Raw genomic sequence first — 17500 nt, 5'->3', positions numbered from 1 at the left:
TCCTGATAGACAAAATGGTAATGAAGAACAGTAGGAGAAGTAAAACCAACCTAAGCATGGTATGGATAGACTATAAGAAAGCCTTCGACATGATACCACACACATGGCTAATAGAATGCCTGAAAATATATGGGGCAGAGGAAAACACCATCAGCTTCCTCAAAAATACAAAGAGAACTGGAATAAACAATACTTACAAGCTCTGGAATAAGACTAGCAGAGGTTAATCATAGGAGAGGGGATCTTCCAGGGCGACTCACTGTCCCCACTACTCTTCGTAGTAGCCATGATTCCCATGACAAAAGTACTACAGAAGATGGATGCCGGGTACCAACTCAAGAAAAGAGGCAACAGAATCAACCATCTGATGTTCATGGACGACATCAAGCTGTATGGTAAGAGCATCAAGGAAATAGATACCCTAATCCAGACTGTAAGGATTGTATCTGGGGACATCAGGATGGAGTTTGGAATAGAAAAAATGCGCCTTAGTCAACATACAAAAAGGCAAAGTAACGAGAACTGAAGGGATAAAGCTACCAGATGGGAGCAACATCAAAACACATAGATGAGACAGGATACAAATACCTGGGAATAATGGAAGGAGGGGATATAAAACACCAAGAGATGAAGGACACGATCAGGAAAGAATATATGCAGAGACTCAAGGCGATACTCAAGTCAAAACTCAACGGCGGAAATATGATAAAAGCCATAAACACATGGGCAGTGCCAGTAATCAGATACAGCGCAGGAATATTGGAATGGACGAAGGCAGAACTCCGCACCATAGATCAGAAAACCAGAAAGCATATGACAATACACAAAGCACTACACCCAAGAGCAAATACGGACAGACTATACTAACACGAAAGGAACGAGGGAGAGGACTACTAAGTATAGAGGACTGCGTAAACATCGAGAGTAAAGCACTGGGGCAATATCTGAAAACCAGTGAAGACGAGTGGCTAAAGAGTGCATGGGAAGAAGGACTAATAAAAAGTAGACGAAGACCCAGAAATATACAGAGACAGGAGAAAGACAGACAGAACAGAGGACTGGCACAACAAACCAATGCACGGACAATACATGAGACAGACTAAAGAACTATAGCCAGAGCGATGACAATTGGCAAATGGCTACAGAGGGGAGAGCTAAAGAAGGAAACTGAAGGAATGATAACAGCGGCACAAGATCAGGCCCTAAGAACCAGATATGTTCAAAGAACGATAGACGGAAATAACATCTCTCCCATATGTAGGAAGTGCAATACGAAAAATGAAACCATAAACCACATAGCAAGTGAATGCCCGGCACTTGCACAGAACCAGTACAAAAAGAGGCATGATTCAGTAGCAAAAGCCCTCCACTGGAGCCTGTGCAAGAAACATCAGCTACCTTGCAGTAATAAGTGGTACGAGCACCAACCTGAAGGAGTGATAGAAAAACGATCAGGCAAAGATCCTCTGGGACTATGGTATCAGAACGGATAGGGTGATACGTGCAAACAGACCAGACGTGACGTTGATTGACAAAGTCAAAGAAGAAAGTATCACTCATTGATGTCGCAATACACATGGGACACCAGAGTTGAGAGAAAGAGAGGGAAAAAAATGGATAAGTATCAAGATCTGAAAATAGAAAATAAGAAGGATATGGGATATGCAGTGGAAATCGTACCCATAATCATAGGAGCACTAGGCACGATCCCAAGATCCCTGAAAAGGAATCTAGAAAAACTAGAGGCTGAAGTAGCTCCAGGACTCATGCAGAAGAGTGGTGATCCTAGAAACGGCACACATAGTAAGAAAAGTGATGGACTCTTAAGGAGGCAGGATGCAAACCCGGAACCCCACACTATAAATACCACCCAGTCGAATTGGAGGACTGTGATAGAGCAAAAAAAAAAAAATAATAATAATAATAATAATAATAATAATTCTTATTTCAAAGAGAATTCTGAAACTTTTCACGCGTAAAATATTAAACCTTATAAAAGATGTTATTATATATATATATATATATATATATATATATATATATATATATATATATATATATGTGTGTGTGTGTGTGTGTGTGTGTGTGTGTGTGTGTATGTGTGTGTGTGGTGTGTACATATGGATAAACAATGAAAATAGAATTCTTTTTAATCTCCGCCTTTATAACCTCTCATTCGATAGATGAGAGTGAGGATTCATTCTATTGAATAAAGACCTGTATACCTTTATACAGCATACATTTCACGCCTTCATACATTTGTACACTTGCATGCATTGCAATCAGACTCGAAAGCGAAAGGATTGAAGAAAAACCAGGTGACATCGTAAAAATCATTTGGGCGTCATAAGGTCGACTTTATTTTAGCAACGCTTATTTCCGGCAAGTGTTTGCACTTGAAAAATTATTTCGAGACGCGAATGTTTACCGATTTTTATGTTTGTTTTTGTTTTCAGCGAATGCAAGAGTGAAATTATATATATATATATATATATATATATATATATATATATATATATATATATATATATATATATATATATATATACATATATATTATATGCTGCTACTTTCATAACGTATATATCTTATCTTTGACTATATGAAATGTTAGAAAAGAGTTTGGCAACATTTTTAGATTCCTTATTTAGCTTAGAGTTATAAGATGTCTAAAAATGTACGTTCAGATTTCACATAACATGGTTTAAATGAATATAACATAGAATGTAAAGAGAGTGAGATTAACTTTGTCCGTTGCAAAATAGAAATTGTTTCCATAATATGTCAACACCTCAGATAAGAGACCTCGACATCTCCGTTTTGTTTTCCTAACCTGTCAACACGTCTGTTAGGGACTTCTGTTAAAGACGAGTACGTCTTTGTTGAGCATACTACATACAGGACTGGTTTCATACGTGTATGTCTTTGCTGAATAGCCACGTGGAGATTTCACGATTTTTCTGTAAAGTTATGTCATATTAGAAGCTTCTGGAAGGATTGCACCATCTCTCGGCCCCAAAACGTTTTTTGCAACGAAATCCACCGTTCAGTTTCCGTATGAAAAAGAAATTCATTCAGACTTAGATCCTCATAGCATTTAGATCTCTCTCTCTCTCTCTCTCTCTCTCTCTCTCTCTCTCTCACGCCACTTTTGATTTCATATTAAGATAAAGACTTTAGTGTACGTAATTGTTGGACATTTATATAAATTTCAGATTTGATATTTCTTAGAGATATTTAGTATTATTTAGTGCTTTTTGTAGAATCTGAACAAACATTATACAAGTGTGTAATGGCGCCTTTTCTTTTGTGAAATATTGTAAATTGGTGAAATATTTGGAGCTAGCTGCAGCAGAAAGAAACAATTGGTACCAAGGTAATGTGTTATTAATTTTTATTAGTTGCAACTAATAGTTACAGTGGTTTGGAGAACGATTTCAATTTTTACACATCGCAAATTATTGTGTTTTGTGTTTGTTTCATTTGAAGTGATTTTTTGTGCATTTATCTAATTTTCTCATTGAAGTGATTTTTTGTGCATTTATCCATTTTCTTATTACAATTTTGGTATTTTCCATATTTTTCTGTGATGTGTTTTCATTTGCATTCACAATTAGATTAACTTAGTTATTTTCAATAATTAATCGTTTCACATTTAATTGAATGTAACACTTGTGAATTAATTTGCATTTACTTAGAATTCTTTTCAAGTTTTATTGATGTTTAGCATTTGCGAATTAATTTCAAAATTTTGGTTATTACCTAACACTTTTGAATTTCGATTGAATTAATTTTCTAGAATTTTGTGATATATATATATATATATATATATATATATATATATATATATATATATATACATCATATATTTATATATATATATATATATATATATATTTATACATATATGTATATATATGTGTATATATACATATGAATTGTGTGTGTAAATTCAATAGTTAAACCATGCGGTTACAATATCAAGAAAACACATTACTGAAATTTCTCTGTGTAAAGTACATTGCACATTTACTTTGTAAGCTGTGGGGCTTTTTTCTCTTAGTTCAATTGTTTTTTTTTTTTAGCTTGCCTAAGATTAAAAAAAAATGTTCAGAGTATAGTACTCTAACCCCCAGCCTTGGGTTTTAGATAACACTGAGAGCGTTTTTTTTTTTTTTTTTTTTGTTTTTTTTTTTTTTTTTTTTTTTGGCAACAATTTAGATGGCTTCATTACCATGCAAACGCAATCTTAGTTTTTACTGTCTAAAGAATAAAAATGCGTTTATCCAATCTATTTCAATGATAGGGAGACTGGCCATTGAAACCCTATAGTTCAGGTATTTTTCTTGCAAAATTTATCTGTTGCTGTTGATGTAAAAACTCTCTCATGGTTGTGTATTCTTTTGCAAAATAAATGCACTGTGCATTACATACATACATACATCATACACACACACACACACACACACACACACACACACATATATATATATATATATATATATATATATATATATATATATATATATATATATATAAATATACGTATATAGATTTTTGTCATTTCACCGTGATTCATACACAAGCATTAAGCTACAAATGTCCCTTAATATCCAATTCGCTGGTTCGAATCCAAGAGAAGACGAAATTATTATATCAGCTAAAGAAATTCCCTTTCGGTTAACGTATGCGAAAATATATTAATTAAGAGGCAGAGCGAACTGGATATTAAAGGATATATGTAGCTGCATGTCTATATATATAGTATACATATTCATATATAAGCGAATACTACTGAAAAAGATAAGCAGAAATCCAAGCGCTTTCGTCTTGGTAAGGACGGAAGCGCTTAGATTTCTGCCTGTCATTTTCCTGTGGTATTCGCTTATTTAATGAAGTCACGTTTATCTACTATGATTTTTTAAGCTATATACATACACACACACACATACACACACACACACACACACACACATATATATAATATATATATATATATATATATATATATATATATATATATATATATATATATATATATATATATAGTACATATTACCTATGTATGTATGTTAAACGTCCTCTAAGAAAAACCCCTTTAGTTGACAAAAGACATTTTTCATTTCCTTGTATGTTCAACAGTTAGTGATCGACAACCATTGCCTTCTGCTTCGTGCTTGTTGATTTTCCCCTATTCCTCTCTTCCATTTATCCGCCTCTCCTTTCTTACAACCATTATTATTCCTTTCATCCTTCCTGTTTGATTTCGTATAACCTCCTTTCACACCCTTCCATCATTTTTGTATTTCTGACATCCTTTTGTATCAGTTTTTTTTTTTTTCTCTCTGCTTTTCGTTTCTCGTTAACGGCTTGGCCAGTTCCTCCTCGCTTGGATATTTCTCTCCCTTTTATCTCTCGTTTTCTCTCCTATCTCCCTCCATTTATATTTCCTCCTCATCGTTCGATTTCAGTCTTCCTGCACCTGTGTCCTGAAGGTTTTTTTTTTTTCTTTTTTTTTTTTTTTTTTTCTTTTTGACAATTTTTGACAATACCTCTCACAGTTGATACGGATAGGTAGACATGACAAATAAAAGTTGGAAGTTTATTATCATCTATACCTAGATAATTTGCTAGTGGTTTTAAATAAGAAATATTAATTTTTTTTTAAATTTTCAGCTTAGGTTTGTTGTCTTTGAGAGAGAGAGAGAGAGAGTGAGTGAGAGAGAGACCTTACCTTACAGACCTTACATCTTGTTCGGGTTGCCCCAGGTCCCTCAGTGTGAGGCACCTCTAATGTCTACCAGTTGAGTTGCTAGTATCTTCCGGTATATTTTGCATCTTCCAATCTTGGATGGTCTGGGATGCAGTTTAGATATTTGTCGAGCTTATTCTTAAACACATCTACGCTCACTCCTGATATATTCCTCAGATGAGCTGGCAACGCATTGAATAGACGCTGCATTATCGATGCTGGTGCGTAGTGGATTAATGTCCTGTGTGCTTTCCTTATTTTTCCTGGTATAGTTTTGGGCACTATTAATCTACCTCTGCTTGCTCTTTCTGATATTTTTAGTTCCATGATATTTTCTGCTATTCCTTCTATCTGTTTCCATGCCTGAATTATCATGTAGCGTTCTCTTCTCCTTTCTAGACAATATTAATTTTAAGGATTGTATCTTTCCCAGTAGTCAAGGTCTTTAACTTCTTCTATTCTAGCTGTAAAGGACCTTTGCACATCTCTATTTGTGCAATATCCTTTTGATAGTGTGGGTACCATATCATATTGCAATATTCAAGTGGACTACGAACATATGTTTTATAAAGCATAATCATGTGTTCAGCTTTTCTTGTTTTGAAGTGCCGTAACAACATTCCCATTTTTGCTTTACATTTTGCCAACAGAATTGCTATTTGATCATTGCATAACATGTCCTATTCATCATCACACCAAGGTCTTTAACTGCTTCCTTATTTTGTGATTGCTCATTATTAGGTCCCCTATATGCATATAGCTTCTTTCTCTGTCTCCATAATTTATTGATTCAAATTTATCAGAGTTAAATACCATCCTATTTACCTCTGCCCAATCATATACTTTGTTAAGGTCTCTTTGTAGAGCGTTCCTATCTTCATCACAAGTATTTCTCTACTTATTCTTGTGTCATCTGCGAAACTACTCACTACCGAATCCTTAACATTACTGTCTATGTCTTCAATCATAATAACAAACAGTATTGCAGCTAACACCGTACCTTGCGGCACACCGGATATTACCCCTTGGCTTCATCCGATTTCTCGTCGTTTGCAATAACTATCTGTTTTCTGTTGTGTAAAAATTCTTGTAACCATATTCCTACTTTATCCACGATTTTGTGTTTTCTAATTTTCTTTGCTAATATATTATGGTCTACTTTGTCAAAAGCTTTTGCAAAGTCTAAATAAACCACATCTGTTTCATTTCCGCTTTTCATATTTTTGAATATGTTCTCACGGTGGACTAACAGTTGGGTTTGTGTACTTTTTCCGGGTACGAAACCCATGTTGTCCTTTATTAAACAAATTATTCTTTATTAAATGTTTCATAATATTTTTCTTCATTACCCACCCCTTTCATACACTTTCATAATATGTGATGTTAGACTCACAGGCCTAATAATTACTTGCCTCTAGTCTTGATCCACTTTTGAAAGTATGGGTAATATATGCTAATTTGTGCTCATCATAAATCTTGCCTGTATCTACACTTTGTCTTAATAATATTGCAAGTGGCTTTGCGATAGAATGAACTACTTTCTTTAACAAAATAGCGGGCACTCCATCCGGCCCTGCAGCAGCTCCATTTTTAATTTCATTAATAGCCTGCACAATATCAAGCTTCATTAATATCTATGTCAGCTAAATATTCACTATTGTTTTTCATCCCTTATTTCTATATCATTATCTTCATTATCTATTCTAGGGGTGAATTCTCTCTTATATCGTTCTGCCAATATGTTGCAAATTTCCTTTTTTTCATTCGGTAATCTCCCTTCAATTCTTAGAGGGCCTATTTCTATTCTTCTTTTATTCATCTTCTTCGCATATGAGTATAATAGTTTGGGATTTTGCTTGAGAGAGAGAGAGAGAGGGTAAGGGAGAGAGAGAGAGCTAGAGTGAGAGAGAGATTGAGGGGGAGAGAAAGAGGGAAGGAGAGAAAGAGAGAGATGTAGAGAGAGAGAAAGCGTAACAGAGAGAGAGATTGAGGGAGAGAAGGAGAGATTGAGGAAGAGAAAGAGAGAGATGAAGCGATAGAGAGAGATGGAGAAAGAGAGAGAGAGATTGAGGGATAGAAAGAGAGATTAAGGGAGAGAAAGAGGGAGATGAAGCGAGAGAAATAAAGAGGGAGAGAAATTGAGGGAGAGAAGAGAGAGAGCGAGAGAGAGAGAGAGATGGAGGGAGCAAAAGAGAGAGAGAGAGAGAGAGAGAGAAGAGAGAGAGAGAGAGAGAGATGACCTTATCAGACGCCACAAGAATAACATATATAAAGAGAAACGCTATTTGAAAGCTACTGAAACTGATATGTCAAAGGAAAAGAAAAATTAAAGTTTCCAGGATAAAGCACATCACCGAATTTCGTGGAGGAAAAAAAAAAACTATTTTTCAAAGTTTGTTTTTCTTTTTATTTATTCTGTTTTTTTTTTTTCTTTTTTTGTAAGGCTCAGATCTATGAATGTGAAATCGAGGTATTGGAATAAGATGCAAAGCCGTTTTCTGATCTCAGGAGATACGAGACAGAACGTGCTCGCGTGCGCGCGCGCACACCACACACACACACACACACACACACACACACACATATATATATATATATATATATATATATATAGATATATATATATAATATATATATATATATATAGATATATATATATATATATATATATATTATACATATATATATATGCAGATATATATATATATATATATATATATATATATATATACAAATATATATAGTATATATATATATATATACATATATATATATATGTATATATATATATATATATATATATATATATATATATATATATATCACCTCCAAAACAATACTCAGAATAAGAATTTACCCAAAAGATTAATAATTATCAAAACTACTTGCAATTTGCCCCTGGAGATAAGTCTGTGATATTACCACGACTTATATCTAGAAATCTACTGCTCGCTCTTTCTGGCTTCCAGAGGATAATCATCATATATATTCCTCTTATGAGTATTGTTATTAGTGTACTTTAAGCTTTAATCCTCATAAAGAAGCAAGTTGAAGCTTAAGTAAGTGTCTAACAATAGTTAATTTCACTTTTAGGTGTAATCACAGTATATCATATGAATACTGTTTCACATTTTGAATAAAAAAATCCGAATTATTTTTGGTCATATTTAATTTTTCTTTGCAATACTTAAGGCAACATTGCAAATTACTTCATAATTCATTCAATATAATTTAGGGAGAGAGAGAGAGAGAGAGAGAGAGAGAGAGAGAGAGAGAGAGAGTTGTGAACGTTATCAGGTTTTGTGGTTTAATATAAAGGCGTTTGATTAGATAAGATTACAATATTGTATTTCAAAATGAAAGCGAGAGAGAGAGAGAGAGACTCAGTTCTGTGGCATAAAATGAGAGCTTATGTTATGAATAAGTTTTTTACAGCTCTTATTTTAACCTAAATTTAAATATAAATAAATAAATAATCGAGTCTTTTGATTTATCTTAACTATCCTCTTTGCCCTAAACACTTATAATCCATCATCTCCTTTATTCCATAAAATGTTGTCACAATCGTAAGTATTAAATAAACCATAGAACCTAATCCACAATAAAATAAAATAAAACAATATCAGCTTTCGTGTGTTATATATAGAACAAAAGCTGAAACCTGACCTAAAATTTTAAAAAATATAGGGTATACATAAAGTCCCAGTACCATTCTGAGCAATACATACTTGTAATGGTACTGCGACTTTTTGGACACCCTGTATTATATTAGCTTTCCTATGTTATAAATGAAGCAAAGTTAAACACTAAAAATAATCCCATATCAGTTTCCATATGTTATTTATGAAACAAAGTTGAACTTAAAAAAATAAAACAATATCAGTTTTCATATGTTATAAATTAAACAAAGTTAAACCTTAAAAAAAACATACCAGATTTCATATGTTATAAATAAAAAAAGTTAAACCCTAAAAAATAAAACAATATAATTTTTCTTATGTTATCAATGAAACAAAGCTAAATCCTAAAAAAAAAAAAAAATAAAACTATCAGCTTTCATATGCTATCAAGAAAAGAAACTTAAACCCTGAAAATAAAGCAATAGCAGTTCCCCTATGTTATAAATGAAACAAAGTTAAACCCTGGGAAAATAAAACAATATCAGCTTTCGTATGCTATCAAGAAAAAGCTAAAACATAAACCTCAATAAAAAAAAAAATCACATAAACAATATCAGCTCTCGTGGGAATTGGAGCGAAGCCTAAAACCACAAGAAGAAGGAGGAGGAGGAGGAGGAGGAGGAGGAGGAGGAGGAAGAAGAAGAAGAAGAAGAAGAAGAAGAAGAGGAGGAGGAGGAGGAGGAGGAGGATTGAAAACTGACGTAGTACGTCTCTCGTTTTTTACGATTTGCGTCGGAAATTGAAGATTGACGTAGGTCCCTCTTGCTTTTACGATTCCCGTCGTAACCGGGTTTCGTGGTTCCTACGGACGAGGCCGTAAGGCAGACGCGGAGGTGATCTATCCCCAACCCACCCTCACGCAACCCCCGGCCCCGGGGAAAGGGTACGACTGGGGTTTGTGGGCGAGTCAAGAGCTTTTGCATAAACCAACATTATTTTCGGTTATGTCAGATAACACGAATCCGACCCGTTTTTATGGTGGATGAATGTTTCGGAAAAAGCCTGGAAAAAGAGGATGTACTACTGCATATGTTCGCCACATTTGAGAGAGAGAGAGAGAGAGAGAGAGAGAGAGAGAGAGAGAGAGAGAGAGAGAGAGAGAGAGAGAGTTATTCAGTTATTCAGGTTCGTGGTATTATATGAAAGCGTCTGATAGAATGGGTTGATATACCTATTACTTTAATCTTCATAATTCAAAATAATGTAGAGAGAGAGAGAGAGAGAGAGGAGAGAGAGAGAGAGGAGAGGAGACGAGAGAGAGAGAGAGAGAGAGAGTTATGCAGTTATACAGCTTCGTGGCATAATATGAAAGCGTCTGGTACAGTGAGGTTTTATAGCAATTATTCAGAGCTTCATATGTCTAAATCATGGAGAGAGAGAGAGAGAGAGAGAGAGAGAGAGAGAGAGAGAGAATGAGTTTATTCAGTTACTCAGCTTTGTGGCATAATATGAAAACGTCTTAATAGGATAAATTTTTACAGCTATTGTTTAAATCTTCATAATTAAAAAAATGGAAAGAGAGAGAGAGAGAGAGAGAGAGGACGGCCAGAGAGAGAGAGAGACCAGAGAGAAGAGAGAGAACGAGATTGGAGAGGAGAGGACGAGAACTCAGAAAAGTAGACATACATGTAGCTGCAAAAATTCCCTTTACTTTTTCTTTACGAAATGTGAATGGGAAAAATATGTACACACACAAAACACTAAACCCTTATCTTTAAAGATAAGAGGAGTATGAACTTGGAATAACCTTTCTCTTGCCTGTGCACCCAAGATAATACAATATAACCTAGAAGGAAGATCTTCCTGAATAATAAACTACAAGCAAGTGTCTAATACAAAGAGCTAACCCCCAACCATTAAAAAAAATAAAGAGAGAGAGAGAGAGAGAGAGAGAGAGTTTTGTGAAAGGTCTTTTCAGTTTTGTGGCGTGGTATAAAAACGTAAGAATGAGTTTTTAAGCTATTATTCAAATATTCATAATTCAAAATAATTGAGAGAGAGAGAGAGAGAGAGAGAGAGAGAGAGAGTTTTGTGAAAGGTCTTTTCAGTTTTGTGGCATGGCATGAAAAGGTATGGTAGAATAAGTTTTTGAGCTGTTATTCAGATATTCATAATTCAAAATTATTGATTGAGAGAGAGAGAGAGAGAGAGAGAGAGAGGAGAGAGAGAGAGAGAGAGAGAGTTTTGTGAAAGGTCTTTTCAGTTTTGTTGCTTGGTATGAAAAGGTTTGGTAGAATAAGTTTTTGAGCTGTTTTTCAAATATTCACAATTCAAAATGAATGAGAGAGAGAGAGAGAGAGAGAGAGAGAGAGAGAGAGAGAGAGAGAGTAAAGCTTAGTACTATTTGGAAAAGCACTAAGGATTAAACACTCCTTGTATATCATTTCTATGACGTTTACCGAGAGAGAGAGAGAGAGAGAGAGAGAGAGAGAGAGAGAGAGAGTGTGAAAAATCAGCACTATCTGAACAAGCATTAAAAGTTACACTATCCCCTGCTCTTGTTTTTTATGATGTTCCTGGTAGAGAGAGAGAGAGAGAGAGAGAGAGAGAGAGAGAGAGTGCGTGTAAAAATTAGCACTATCTAACCAAGCGTTAAAGACTAAACACGCCTTTTGTGTTTGTTTGTTTTTTTCGATGAAGTTCGCACCCAGAGTGGTTTTTTTTTTTTAAGTTCACTGAAATACGACCCATTTATCTTACCTCACACGATTCCTGTATAAAAAAATAAAAAAAAATAAAAAAAAACATGCCGAGAGCCAGCACAGAAAACCATCACACGTTCCAACATTATTTTCTGTTGCTTTTATGAACAAAGATAACACCGCACGAGGAATAAGGAAAGCTGGAGATAGCGATTTTGCACCTCCGTAACAGAATGGCAACTAAACGCGATTTTCGCTTTTATGGAGCGAGGTTGGAGAGACGGAGTTTAGGGGTTAAAGACGCGTTTCACAAGGCTCTTTGCGCGACGGGTTTCAGTTAGGAGGTAAAATTTGATCCTGATAGGTTGTTCTGGGGACAGAAGCGATGGCGTAACTATAAAATTAACAGAACTGTTTACGAAATATATATATATATATAATATATATATATTATATATATATATATATATATATATATATGTATATATATATAAAACCATATGTATATATATATTATATATATATATATATATACATATATAACATATTATATATATACATAATTATATATATATATATATATATTTATATAGTACATAGATATATTGAGAGAAGAGAGAGGAGAGTAACGAGAGAGAGAGAGAGAGAGAGAGATGGAAACTCGTAAATTACGATGACTGACATAAGTATGAAATTCCTATATAAATAACATTCTTCCAGCTCCTAATTGCATTTCATCTAGTAAGCCTTGGAGAGAACTTGACAGCCAGACTGTGGTGGCCTAGTTGGAAGGTGACTGACCAATCACCGTGCGCCTCACAATTAACCAATAGCAGCGCGTGTTGCATCTCGCGTAGCTTTTCATGCTACTCAGGAAAAAAAATGCCAGAATACCTCCTTATTCTACATAATGGTGCTCAGTTATTTGTTTATATACGTAAAAATTTATCTAAGTAACTCATTGAAAAAATAATTATTGGCTAAGATATATAAAAAAAATACACTGAAAAAAAACTAGGTCAAAGACGCATAATAAAAAAAACCATCGTAAAAAAATGAAATCGAAATATTGGCCGCAGCATCCACCTATATGAAAACGTTATCCCAACCATATTTCTCTTTCCGCTTCGTTAGCCGGGCAAAAAGCTTGTCAGTCAGCCAGACGGCCATATAAAAGCTGCCAAAATAAAAAAAGAAATATAAAAAAAAAAGATTACAAAAAGCTACACGTGTCATTCGCTTCCGTTTTGTCGGTTAGTTCACCAAAGAATGAAAATCAATTGATTTTGCAGAATATCGGCTTTCGGTTCACGCTCACACTTTTCGGTGCAAGGGAGAGAGAGAGAGAGAGGAGAGAGAGAGAGAGAGAGAGAGAGAGAGAGGTGCTTTGGCGTTATGTACTAATTCTTTTCATGGATGCAATGGAAGTTAAACAAAACATGCTAATGTTGAAATGTAATTTTGTACAAGATTTAAATGCATACAAACATAAATACTCAATCACTACACACACACACACACACACACACCACACACACACACACACATATATATATATATATATATATATATATATATATATATAATATATATGTGTGTGTGTGTGTGTGTGTGTGTGTGTGTATGTGTGTGTGCGAGTTTAGATAAAGCCATAGAGAAATAAACTAAAAAAAAAAGTACCAAGTGCTTCCGTGTACAACACATAACTATTTGGGGTCCATCCCTGAGTCCTTGGCTGAGTTTATTGTCACATGCTTTTAACAGACACACACACACACACACATATATATATATATATATATATATTATATATATATATATATAGTACTATATATATATAATATAGATACTAGATATACATATATAATATATATATATATATGTGTGTGTGTGTGTGTGTGTGTGTATGTATTTATGATGTATATAAAACCCATCCAATCAAAAATTTATTATATACTCTCATCCTGTCCAAAAAAAAAAAAAAAAAAAAAATAGGGAGGGAAAAAAAAGAGCTTGAAACTGAGGTACATAGTCTCACATGATATGTGAGGGAAGAAGAATGCTGAATTTATGAGGTCTTTTTGCGCTTGGCATGAGGTAGTGGGAAAAATTCACCCTCCCTTTTAGTTATTTTTTTTATACATTTTTTTCTTTGCTGGACAGAGGAAGTAGGACGGAATTTTATGTAAGAGTTGATAAGCTTCTTCACCTTCCACAGTTTAATGTTATAGTTCCGGTAAATTTAAATATATATATATATATATATATATATATATATATATATATATATAGATATACTATATATAAATGATGTATATATATAGATAGATATATATAGTATATAATATATATATATCGTATATATATATATATATATATGTATACACATCTATAGATATATACTATATATATATATATATATATATATATATATATATTATATATAATATATATAATATATTATATATATATATAGATATATATATATATATAGATATATATATATAGATATATATATATATATATATATATATATATATATCTATATCTATATCAACTATATATCTAATATATATAATCTATATATAACTATATATATATATATATATATATATATATAGATATACGATATATATAGAACTATAGATTATAGATATATAATATATATATATATAATATATATAGCATAGATAGATAGATAAATTATAGATATATATAGTATATATATATATATATAATATATATAGATATATAGATATATATACTATTTATATATACATACATATATATATATATATATATATATATATAGATATATATATTTATATTTATATTCTAATATATATATCTATATACTATATTATCTATATATATATATAGATATATATATATATATTTATTTTATATATATATATATATAAATATATATATATATTTATAGCAATTGAAACACCAGCAGAGAAACGCCATCTACATATCAGTAAGGACACCAAGGCCAAAACCCGGAACAGCATTTTGTACGATTTTATTGGGATATGTTTCGAGTAAGTGCTATCACTCGTTATCAACCTACAAAATTAAAATGAATGACATTATAGTTCTTGCATCAAATTCCACAATAATAAAATATGTATAAAAAATCATAAGAGTACGTTAAAAGATAGCTAATACTTAAAAAAAATTAAAATTAAAAATTGCTAAATGAAACAATTGAGTAGATAAAATAAAATAAAGCAGAATACAAATCTAAGTCACAAAAACGGATGGTACAAAAGAACAGTAAATATACTAAGTCGATATACAAACCAGCAGGATGCAGACTAAAAACACAAAAGTGAGGTAACAGCTAACAGCTACATTTCTAGCCAAGGAAGGCTTTATCTTAACAGAATATAAAACTTCTAAAATGTCGAGGTCTGTAGCAAACTGGGCAGAGCTTTAAATAGAAAAATCATCGATAGTAAAAGGTGACCAGACTCCTCGCTGTGTTCCCTAATTGCACTATAACTAGGTCTTGTAAGATAATTACCTGTACGAAATGCCACTTACGTTGGAAAAACTACCAGATCAGCTTGGATGAGATGGTTTGAGCACCTTGGAAGGTCATTTCGTACAGGCAATTATCTTACAAGACCTAGTTATAGTGCAATTTTTCTTCTGTTCCTACGCGCTTTGCGTATCACGAGTCCACAATATCTGGACCAAGAAATAGAATACATAAAAAAGATAGGAAACGATCTCTGCTACCCACCTCATTTAATTGATTTATGTTATCAAAAAGCTCACAAAAAGTTTTATAGTGTTGCTATTAATGAAAAAAAAAAAGTGCCTAAAAATGTACTTAGCTTACCTTACTTTCGCGGATTTGAAACCATAAAAACAATATTTAAATCGTTTAATGTTAATGTAGTGTCTCTTATAACAATACCATTATTAAAGATATGCTAATTAAGAATAGTCCCGTAACAAATAACAACATCATCTACAAAATTACTTGTAAGGATTGCCATCGTTTACGTTGGTCAGTTATAGTAAAATTTATGTGTAGTATTAAGCAGCATAGTATTCAGTTAGAACAGCCCAGACTTTTCAAAATGCACTGTTTATCCATCTGAGTGAAAAATCTCATTGTATTAATTGGGGTGATACCTCGGTAATTGCTAGATCTAATGATTATGTTTTCAAGAAATTTACTGGAATCGGCAATTATACAAATCACTAATAAAAACAACCTAAATCTTAGTTTGGGGAATGCACCCATTTGGCCCCACCCATATATTTGTAAGAGTTTATGAAGGACCTTAAAATAAATGAACAACTAATAAATTAGTCCCACAATGTATATAGTTATTAATTCTCTCTCTCTCTCTCTCTCTCTCTCTCTCTCTCTCTTCTCTCTCTGGTTCGATATTCTCTCTCTTTCTCTTGCTTGATATATATATTTATATTTTCTTTCGTCTTTTCATATAATAATAATTTTTTGGGAAAATTTGTGTAAAATTCACCTGATATTAAATTGTATATGCTTCGTGTTTTTTCAAAATGTACTGTTTTCTGGAAGAATGACTTGTTTACCGCGTGTGTACCTCCAAGGTGTGGCTACCCTCAGGCGGTTTCTCCTTTCTGTAGAGTGAAATCGCCCTTATGGCTAATCTTGTAGTATCAGTTTGGATATTAAGCCTTCTTTGACTATGTTGTCCTCTGTAAAATCAGTTTAACCTTCAGTAAAGGGTCCGAACAGGACCGAAAGTACTGGACTGTCTCGCTTTGTTTTTCATTTTTTCCTTCGTAAAAAACGCTATGCCTATCTACTGGATCATCATTTATATATATATATATATATTATATATATATGATATATATATATATATATAATCTATGTATGTATATATATATATATATATATATAAATATATATATTATATAGATATATATATATATATATATAGATAGATAGATAGAGATAGATAGATAGATAGATAGATAGAGATAGAGTAGATATAGATAGATAGATAGATGATATATAGATATAGATACATGATATAGATATATATATATAGGATGAAAGATATATATTATGAATATATACTTATGATACATAAATATTTATATATAGATAGATAAATAAAATATATATATATATATATATATATATATATATATATATATAATATGTATATATATATAGATATATATATATATATATTTATTACATATATATATATATATATATAGATAGAGATATATTATATATATAGATTTTATATATATAGATAGATATATATATCTATATAGGATATATATAGATATATATATCTATATAGATATATATATATATATATATATATATATAGTATTATAATATATATTATATATAAATATAGCTAGATATATATACATATATATATATATATATACATATTCTA

Source organism: Macrobrachium nipponense, chromosome 13, assembly GCF_015104395.2.
Source record: "Macrobrachium nipponense isolate FS-2020 chromosome 13, ASM1510439v2, whole genome shotgun sequence".
Lineage (NCBI taxonomy): Eukaryota > Metazoa > Arthropoda > Malacostraca > Decapoda > Palaemonidae > Macrobrachium > Macrobrachium nipponense.
Note: the sequence above shows the minus strand (reverse complement) of the source record.